Here is a 10,535-nt window from a genome sequence, read left to right as displayed (position 1 = left end):
CTTTCTTTATGTCCACACAGCTGGCAGGAGCCAGCACTGAGGTCTGAGTATCTGAAGTTAGAGAGGTAACCCAAAATCATCCCTGCCAAAGGGCAGGGTTGGCAGGGGTTAGGGAAACAGTTCAGTCCATGAGATCCGACTGTGGGAACCTGCCACTCTCAGCTTCCCTCTTCTTGTGAGGTTGCCATAGTGGCAGAAGCTTGTGATTCCTACCTAGAATGAGTCCAGATTGTCTCAGGCACTCACTTATCCCAACACACCCCCATTATCTCAGCAACTCAGTATAGGAAATTAGAATGTTCTGGGACTCTTCAGTGTCCCTTCTACCTACCGTTTGGAGAGGTCCTGCAGTCACCCAAAGCCCTGTGTTGTAAATTCTGTTTTGGAATTATGTGGAAGGGTTTCCATTTCTGGCAAGCAGTAGAATGAAGTGTGGAACACTGTCTCAGGCACAGGAACCAGCACATGCAATTACTTGACTTGAGGCTAAACTAGGAGTGTTTGGCCTCAGGTCTCCATTATGTCTGGTGGGATCAGACAGCAGGGACAGGATTCAGCCCAGGAGTGGTAGGCAGCCTGAGGATCTGGGTTTCCATGCTGAGAGAGGTAGGAGCCACTGCAGGTTTGGATCTAGGAGGGAATGATCTGACTTTGGTCTTAACCAGCTTTCTCTTCACTGTCCAGTGAAGAAAAGACTGTGGGAGTGAGGATGAGGGAAGGAATACCACTGAGGAGCTTAACGTAACAGTTTAAGTTGGACCAGAGTGGTGGCTGTAGAGGTGGGAGATGTGGATGGATTCTGAATCATTTTCCTTAAAGAGGGACCAACCAGGCTGGGTGTGGTGGCTCACGCCTGTAATCCTAACACTTTCGGAGGCCGAAGTGGGTGGATCACCTGAGGTCAGGAGTTCAAGACCAGCCTGGCTAACATGGTGAAACCCCATCTGTATTTAAAAAAAAAAAAAAAAAAAAGGAGGGACCAACCAGATTTTGGAAGATGAGATAGAAAAGGGGAGGGGTAAAGGATGATCCTGCATTTTTTTTATTCTGAGAAGATACAAGGATGCCATCATCTGAGGGGGACAAAGTTGGTGGTAGGAGTACCTTTCAGAGGTTATATCACCAGTGTAGTTTGGCTACGTGGAATCTGCCATGTTCCAAAGACACTTGAGTGCAGGTGTCAAGTAGACAGCTGGACACAGAGATCTGAAGTTCAGAGAAGGGACTCAGGTTGGAGCTATCCACAGGGTGGCAGCTGACATGTGGATCAGGATAGAGTTTTGCTTTTAGTTTAGAGGGAGAATCTTTAGGTCATGGTGGCAGTGCCATCAGAGAGCACAATGTAAGGGCAGGCACAGCAGGGTGGGGGTAGGGGCCATCTTAGAGGCTAGAAGAGGGAGGGAAGTGTTCTTGGGAGGAAGGGGAATAATAGGTTCAGGCAGGTGGCAAAGTTTCAGGGAGAGAGTGGATGTGAGGTGAAGTACTGTAGTAATAGAAGTGAGGTGGCAGTGAGACCAGAGCCAGTGCTTATTCAGCTCTTTATGTGTCCTAAGGCTTCCGTGGTGGCCCCTGTGGAGTTTTAAGCTAGTGAATTAGCCCAGGGACAGATTGAGTCAGTAGGCAGAATCACTGTGCTTGGGGTAGGTGCTCAGCGGGTGTGGGTTTTGAATGAGTTAAATGTTGAGATGGTTTCCGGGCGCGGTGGCTCAAGCCTGTAATCCCAGCACTTTGGGAGGCTGAGGCGGGTGGATCACGAGGTCAAGAGATCGAGACCATCCTGGTCAACATGGTGAAACCCCGTCTCTACTAAAAATACAAAAAATTAGCTGGGCATGGTGGTGCGTGCCTGTAATCCCAGCTACTCAGGAGGCTGAGGCAAGAGAATTGCCTGAACCCAGGAGGCGGAGGTTGCAGTGAGCCGAGATCGCGCCATTGCACTCCAGCCTGGGTAACATGAATAAAACTCCGTCTCAAAAAAAAAAAAAAAATGTTGAGATGAAGTCTGTGACTGAACTCAGTAGTACAACAGCAAAGGAGAAAAATGCTGAGTTTATCTGAGATCTGCATGTGGTTCTCAATTGCTGAATTGACCCATGAAATAGAACCAGGAGTGGAGGATTTAATAGCTGGATTCAGGTGAATCCATGGCAGTGGAGCCATTCACCAGGAACAGATGTGGTCCTCAATGCATTATCCAAGCATTCTCTGGATGCTGTATGTAGATTTGCATATGGGGAAGCCAGGGTGGTACCTACGTAGTGGGTGTCCATAGATGTAAAGGAGATATGGCCAAAAGGGTGGTGTGCACATGTAGATGGAGTGTGAATTCATGGGCCCAGAGCTTTGCTACTGAGGGTTTCTGAGAGAATGCTGAGCTCAGGTTCTGTATGAGGCATAATCGGTTGATCCTAGGGGAGCTGGCTGATAGGAGAAGGCTGATAGGAGAAGCCAGGCCATGGTGTTTTATCTGTCCACTTGCCTGTTATGCGCTGGTCAAAATGAACAATGGAATACGAGGAGAGAACAGGCATCAGTCAAACTAGGGCCTGTTATCTCATTATAGTTAGATGCGACAAGGAATCCTGGGGAGAGAGGCTGACCTTAGGCTCAGTTGTCCACCACCTCGTGCAGGAGTGTGTGACCTTTGAGGACTTACTTGTGTGCTTCTCTTAGGAGGAATGGGAGCTGCTTGATAAGGCTCAGAGAGACTTCTATGATGAAATAATGGTTTCTGTGCTTTGCATTTACAGTCTCCCTAGGTAAGGCCCCAGTGTCCCATTTTTGTGGGCTGGGCTCTGCTCTTCCTTTCTGCCCTAGGGATGGCTCTTGCCTTTCCATGGCTAGCGCATCGTCACTGCTGTCTTCCCTGATTCCCTCACGTAGGTCCTCTGGTGTCAAGGCTCAGCTAGATGCATTGCCGCCTCTGTTCCCTGTGTCCCTCAGCTCCTGCTGCCCTGAAGCCTTGCCAGGAATGGTTTAGGGGTCAGGGGTCCTAAGGTAAACCACTGAATCCTGCTTAGCCTCTCCCTGGCCAGGTGACTGTCCACACTCATGACACCTCCAGACTCCACTCCCTTCCTCTAATTGCATTTTCCTTGAGTCTGCCCATGTCATCAGTTTCAGTCATCATGGTCACCACTTGTGGGCCCACTGGACTGTTCCTGCAGGACAGTTTTCTGGGGTTCATTTTGTAGTTTGTTTTCTTGTGACTTTGCATGGGTGGGCTACCCTGAGCTAGTGCTTTCTCACTGAGCCTGTTTCATCTTTCCCCTGTCTATGCTTTGTATCTTCCAGGTCCTCTGTCGTTGCTGAACTGTAACAAGAGAGAGAACTCCAGGTGCCTAAATGAAGAGGGCATGACTCTAGTCACAGCAGGAGAGGCTTGGGCAGGCCCTGGTGAGTGGGAGCTGAGGCTGAGGGAGGGCATAACCTCAGGGCTGGGTTCCTATAGTTCCAGAAACCTATGTTGTACCCGTCACTGGTGCCAAGGCCAGAGGCCCTAACTTATATTTACCTGTCTTCATGTTCTGTACACGCTTGTCATTTGTAATCTGACTTCTCACCCAGGGCTGTTCTCTCCTACTCTCTACCAGAGGGGCTCTAGTAGAGCAATAGGACTCTCTTCAGTGCTGTCCAATATTGGACTATACTTAAACACTAATGTGTCGTAAGACACGTACATATTCTGAAATAGTCCCTGAACACATTACTCACTTTTAATCACATTTTCATGGGCCTGGACATGCATTTCTGCATAGCACTCGCCTGTCACCCACAGTCAGCCAAGGTCCAGCTAAAAGTCATTGCAGAGGATGAAGTTGGAGACCTTGCACTTCTCCCTGCACTACACCCCATCCATGTGTCTTTGTTTCTTGTGAGGCCATCTCCATTCTGGGTGACCTTAGATTCTAGTACTGTATAGCAGCCCTTTCTTCAACCTGATCATAGTTCTGTTCCACCAGGAAACTTAGGTGCTCAGTCCTGGGTACACCAGATTCTCATTTGTGATGGAGTTGCCCCACTCACCATAGTCACCATGTACTTCAATAGTACTTTTCTGCCTTCAGGTTGTTGGCATGGAGTGAAGGATGAAGAGGCATCTTCTGAACAGAGCCATACTAATATGTCACATATTAATACTTCCAAGGCAGGTTCACCCACACAGGCGGCTCACTTTTGTGACATATGTTACCCTATCTTGAAAGATATTTTGCACCTGGATGAACACCAGGGTAAACACCTTGGACTAAAACTTCACACATGTGAGGCTTGTGGGAGACAATTTGGGTTCAGTGTAAACCTTCACCAGAACCAGAAGTGTTACAGTATAGAGAAACCCTTAAGAAGAGATGAAGGTGAGGCCTCATTTGTGAATAACTGCACAGTTAGCAAAGAACCTCACCCATCAGAAAAGCCCTTTGCCTGTAAGGAGGAGCAGAAAAACTTCCAGGCTACTTTGGGTGCTTGCCAACAAAAGGCCACCCAAAGCAAGAGGAAGACACACAGAAGCACTGAGAATAAGGATGCATTTCATGGTGAACAAATGCATTACAAGTGCAGTGAATGTGAGAAGGCTTTCCGCCGCAAAGACACACTGGTCCAACACCAGAGAATCCATAGTGGAGAGAAACCTTATGAATGCAATGAATGTGGAAAAGCCTTCTGCCGCAAAGCTACACTTGTCCAGCACCAGACAATCCATACTGGAGAAAGGCCTTATGAGTGCAGTGAATGTCGAAAAACCTTCAGCCGCAAAGCTACACTTGTCCAGCACAAGAGAATCCATAGTGGAGAAAGGCCTTATGAGTGCAGCGAATGTGGAAAAACCTTCAGTCAAAAAGACAACCTTACTCAGCACAAGAGAATCCACACTGGAGAAATGCCTTATAAGTGCAATGAATGTGGGAAATATTTTAGCCATCACTCCAATCTAATTGTACACCAGAGAGTTCACACTGGAGCAAGGCCTTATAAGTGCAGTGATTGTGGGAAAGTCTTCAGACACCAATCTACACTTGTTCAACATGAGAGTATTCACACTGAGTCAAAGCGTTTTGAGTGCATTGAATGTGGGAAATTCTTTAGTCGAAGTTTTGAGTTTATTGCACACCAGAGGGTTCACACTGGTGAAAGGCCTTTTGTATGCAGTACATGTGGGAAAGATTTTATCAGAACCTCCCACCTTGTTCGGCACCAAAGACTTCACACTGGAGAAAGGCAGTGAATGTGGGAAGGCCTACCGCTTAAGCCTTCACCTCGAATCGGCACCAGAAAGTTCACACTGCAGGCAGGCTCTAGGACTGCTCTGAATACAACAGAACTCATCAGTCAGATATTGAACTTCATATATCTGAACATTGACTCAAGGGAGATACCTTATGGTGCCAGGTATGTGGGAAGCTTCTAGGGATGTGTTGCACTTTCTGACCTGCTCAGGTTTTTTGCCTGTCAGTACCTGTGGCCAAAACCATCTTAACTCTACCAGCTTACATACCCCAGCATCAGGGAAGGCAGGGTTTTATATTCTCCAGTCCCTGGAGAAAATCATGAAATGCCTGAGTTCATTGGGGGTCCTCATTCCCTTCTGTGTGACAGGTATAGATATGGACATGACCCATCATTAGCCAAGAAGGTCTGAGCTATATCTGTTGGTGGCTTATACAAAAGGTTTACTTTCTTCATGGATAGTCTTGGTCTCACATACTTGTAATGAATTTTTCCAGCCTCCAAGTCACCTGATCTGGGAAAGTACTTGCCTCAAGTTGCTCTGGTTTGCGATAATAAAGGCCTTACAGTTTAAGCCACTTTTAATCTTGGGGGTTCTTTTCACTGGATTAGATTGAGAACAGGCCCTGCGAAACAGAAGACAGCCTTTGTGGGGTCCTCCAACTTTTTTTTTTTTTTCCATTTATTTTATTGCATTTTAGGTTTTGGGGTACATGTGAAGAACATGCAAGATTGTTGCATAGGTACACACGTGGCAGTGTGATTTGCTGCCTTCCTCCCCATCACCTACATCTGGCATTTCTCCCCTTGCTATCTCTCCCCAGCTTCCCACCCCCCACCGTCCCTCCCCTATTTCCCCCCAACTGACCCCAGTGTGTAGTGCTCCCCTCCCTGTGTCCATGTGTTCTCATTGTTCAACACCCGCCTATGAGTGAGAACATGCGGTGTTTGATCTTCTGCTCTTCTGTCAGTTTGCTGAGAATGATGGTTTCCAGGTTCATCCATGTCCCTACAAAGGACACAAACTCATCATTTTTGATGGCTGCATAATATTCCATGGTGTATATGTGCCACATTTTCCCTGTCCAGTCTATCATCGATGGGCATTTGGGTTGGTTCCTGGTCTTTGCTATTGTAAACAGTGCCGCAATGAACATTCGTGTACACGTGTCCTTATAGTAGAATGATTTATAATCCTTTGGATATATACCCAGTAATGGGATTGCTGGGTCAAATGGAATTTCTATTTCTAGGTCCTTGAGGAATCGCCACACTGTCTTCCACAATGGTTGAACTAATTTAAGGGCCTCCAACTTTGTGTGCCTCAAATGGGGCAGTGGGTTGAGGGAGAACAGTTCTTAGTCCAGTTTTGGACTAGACTAACTGAACTTCCATAGCTGACAAAGCTTGTTAAGTAACAATTCTTTGTAGGCCTGATTTGTCCGGATTTTAGAGTTATTTGAGAGCCCATATGTCACTTTCAGGAGGGCGCTGCTGCTGTGACAGTCTGTAGTGTTTTGAAACAGCATGGATTGGGCGTCTTGTTTCTAGCATATGTCTCATGTTCCCCAACACTATTGAGGTAAACCTATTCCTTAGGACCTGCTGAGTGGCCATGTTTTCTGAAAACCGGAATCTGGTACACAGGCCACTTGGTAAGATCTAAAGCATCCAGTATGGAAACAAAATTGATAAATATTAGGTGTGAATGATTGGGCTTGGGGAGATCGAGGCAAACTAGAGGGGGAGTGACCATTGTAAAAACACCACAGACAGCCCAGGCACTATGGCTGAATGGGATCAGGGTATTCAGAAATCTCAGGATCTCCCGTACTGTGTTACTGTTACGGACAAGGTCCCTGGAGCAGCAATGAATGTAGTTTTCCTGGATTCCTGTACCTCCCTAGGCTCTATACCTAATGTCTTTGCTACTTTAGGGCCTTTGCTGCACATTCACTAACCCTGGGGGTAAAGAGGTGTGATGGGCCAAGGAAGTACCTTTTGTGACCAGCTAGAGTTTCTGGTGACTGTGAGTAATACCTGGAGGGACAACTAAAGAAAACATTTAGAAAGCGCTATCAGAATGTGAAGGTGAACAGGGATGCTGTAGTATTCATGCTTATTCATAGTTCTAACAGATGTTCAATAAACACCTGCTGTATTTCAGGCACTGTCTTTACTGCATGAAACATTTGCAAAACAAGAGACAGACCCCAGTAGCTTACATTGTACTCAAGAAAGAGGAGGAAATATGAAAAAAAAATCCTGAATTATATGGAGTCTTTGAATGTGGCAGGCATAATGGATAAAAGAGAAGGTGAAGGCACTGAGACATGCTGGAATGATATGTAATATCATTACATATCATAGCCAAGAAAGGCCAATTTGTGGATGGATCTTTATTGGAAAAGGACATGGAGAGCTCAATGCCACTGAAATTAAAGTTCAGCGTTTTTCAAAATTTCCCTAGAAATCAGAACTACAGTATGCCATGCAGGGCCACAGGAGGAACAGGTTTTAGTGTGAAAGAAGAGGCAAGAGCTAGGGGAAAGCCTAGACCAGATCCTTTATTGTGTTTTCCATGGGAAAGGCAAGGCAGATCAGAGCCAACATCTGAGTACTGGCTAGTCTGAATAATTCTGGTTGGCTTTGATTTACAGGAGTGTTCTCTAGTTGCCTCCTACCTGGCCCTGGTGTTACAGTAGGTAGTTAGATATGAATAGGGCAGGAGAGAGGGACCCCAGGAATGTCAGGCAATTTTCTTTTCTTTTTTTGAGACGGAGCTTCGCTCTTGTTGCCCAGGCTGGAGTGCAATGGCACTATCTCGGCTCACTGCAACCTCGGCCTCCTGGGTTCAGGCAATTCTCCTGCCTCAGCCTCCTGAGTAGCTGGGATTACAGGCATGCACCACCATGCCCAGCTAAGTTTTTGTATTTTTAGTAGAGACGGGGTTTCACCATGTTGACCAGGATGGTCTCAATCTCTTGACCTCGTGATCCACCCGCCTCGGCCTCCCAAAGTGCTGGGATTACAGGCGTGAGCCACCGCGCCCAGCCCTGTCAGGCAATTTTGGAGTCAAGGACAGGCAATCATAAATCTTTTCCTCTGAGATAATAAACATAACAAGAGAGGAACCCCAGAGATGTCCAGCTCTCATTGGCTGAAGGACAGGAGAGCATAAAACTATCCCTCTGAGATGCTAAGTGGCCACGATTGGTACTGGGAGGGAAAAGAGTTTTTCAACAGATAAAAGACACCTGGAACCAGTCACCCGCAATCCCTGCACAAAATGGGGCAAGCATGCACAAAATGTGGCAAGATGGCAGAATTTGACTGGTATTTGACCTTCCTCTGGGGGTGCTTGACTCATAAGGGAAAATCACCCCAAATGAGTACGTGCCTGACTTCAGTAAACAAACAGTGCATGCGGCCCCTCCCAAGTGCTGGCAGACTACTGTGCATGCAGTGGTCAAGCAACAGCCTACCCAAGGGAGGAATCCAGAGGAGAAAAAAGAGCCTGGGAAATGAGCAAAGTTATAAAGTCCCAAGTCAAAGATCAAGTGGGGCACTTGACCTCTCAAGTCATCTACTTGGCCCTTTTCCAAGTGTACTTTGATTCCTTTCACTCCTACTCTAAAACATTTTAATAAACTCTCGCTCCTGCTAAAAAACCTGCCTTGGTCTCGTCCTCTGCCTTAAACCTAACTCTGCCGCAGTTTAATTCTTTCTTCTGAGGAGGCAATGACCAAAGTTGCTGCAGACTGCTGCAAACTCACTGGCAGTAACACTGGGATGATTTAGTGCGGGGAAAGAATTGGCTTGGTAAGAGTTAGATAAAGAGGGTGGTTGGCTTGCTTGCTCCCAAATCATCGTTTACTATTTTTAGAAAGTAGCTGTCTCTGGTAGGGAAAGTCCCCCCATAGCCAGCAAGAATTTTAAGATGTCAAGACATAAAATACAAAAAAGAAAAACCATGATTAATACATAAGCTTCCTTAATGACATAGTGGTTGAAAAAAAAAGGTTGAGGAATGAGGGCCCTGAACAGACCGTTCCACAATTATGGATATAAAAATATTAGTTAATATGTGTGTTCTTGGAAATTATAAGATGTGCACATTGAATTTAGGGGCTACTGATTTAGGCAAGGTTTTAAGCTCAGAATTTTGTTCAGGAAGCATTTAAATGACTCTCAATCCTATATTATAGAGCCTCATCCATGGTAAGTCACTGAGTGCTTATGTAAAAACTCCAGACCCTTGACAAATATTAACACCAGTTAAACCCCTTAAACAGACAGATTTTCAATTAAACAATTGGGGGGAAAAAAAAGCTTTTTTTTTTTTTTTTTTTTAAAGAGCGGGTTTCACCATGGTGGCCAGGCTGGTCTTGAATTCCTGACCTCAGGTGATCCACCCACCGCAGCCTCCCAAAGTGCTAGGATTACAGGCGTGAGCCACTGCGCCTGGCCAAAAAGGCTCTTTCTATGAGATATGTTTTGAGTTTATTAGAAGCCAGCAATTTATGTATTTCTTCATCATTAATTTATCATTTATAGCAATCACTTTTCCGAAATGCATCGAATTTAAATTATATTAGAGAATTTAGATACAGATTTTATATTTATATACATTAAACAGTATTTTATATGATTCAATTTTTTTAAATAACAAAAGATAATTTTTCAATACAATTTTGATTACATGAACATCACATAAGAGCCTGCAAAGCTTCTCCTGCCTCAGCCTCCTGAGTAGCTGGGATTACAGGTGCCTGCCATCGCATCCAGCTAATTTTTGTGATTTTAGTATAGATGGAGTTTTACCATGTTAGCCGGGCTAGTCTCAAACTCCTCACCTCAGACAGTCTGCCCGCCTCAGCTTCCGAAAGTGCTGGGATTACAGGAATGAGCCAGTTTGCCTGGCCAGCAACATATATTTTTTAAGGACCAAGAATTATGGCCATAAAATTACTGGCAAGGCTGGGTGTAGTGGCTCACTCCTGTAATCCCAGCACTTTGGGAGGCGGAGGTGGTTGGAGCACCTGAGGTGCAGAGTTCAAGACCAGCCTGCCCAACATGGTGAAATCCCATCTCTAGTAAGAATATAAAATATTAGCCAGGCGTGGGGGCGCATTCCTGTAATCCTAGCTACTTGAGGTGCTAAGGCAGGAGAATGGCTTGAATCCGGGAGATCACGCCATTACACTCCAGCCTGGACAACAGGAGCAAATCTCTGTCTCAAAAAATAAGTGGCGACCGGGCGCAGTAGCTCATGCTTGTAATCCCAGCACTTTGGGAGGCTGAGGCGG

The 10,535-nt window shown here is 45.9% G+C and overlaps 1 protein-coding gene across 3 annotated transcripts in view; it reads left to right on the top strand.

Moving 5' to 3' along the window:
- The window catches only part of ZNF134 (zinc finger protein 134), a 66,608-nt gene extending 59,119 nt beyond the window's left edge, over positions 1-7,489 (top strand). For 2 of the 3 annotated variants that reach the window (XR_004264244.1, XR_004264243.1), the window contains 3 exons: positions 3,295-3,396; positions 4,068-5,880; positions 6,531-7,489. The gene's annotated coding sequence lies outside the window, so the exon portion shown is untranslated. The remainder of the gene's footprint in view (positions 1-3,294; positions 3,397-4,067; positions 5,881-6,530) is intronic. The other variant, XR_004264242.1, reaches the window with a different exon arrangement.
- Positions 7,490-10,535: the final 3,046 nt, after the last annotated feature.

The sequence above is a fragment of the Sapajus apella genome, unplaced genomic scaffold, assembly GCF_009761245.1.
Source record: "Sapajus apella isolate SASKATOON/1434 unplaced genomic scaffold, GSC_monkey_1.0 scaffold135, whole genome shotgun sequence".
Lineage (NCBI taxonomy): Eukaryota > Metazoa > Chordata > Mammalia > Primates > Cebidae > Sapajus > Sapajus apella.
The sequence above is the reverse complement of the archived record's forward strand: the minus strand, read 5'-3'. Positions and strand labels throughout refer to the sequence as shown.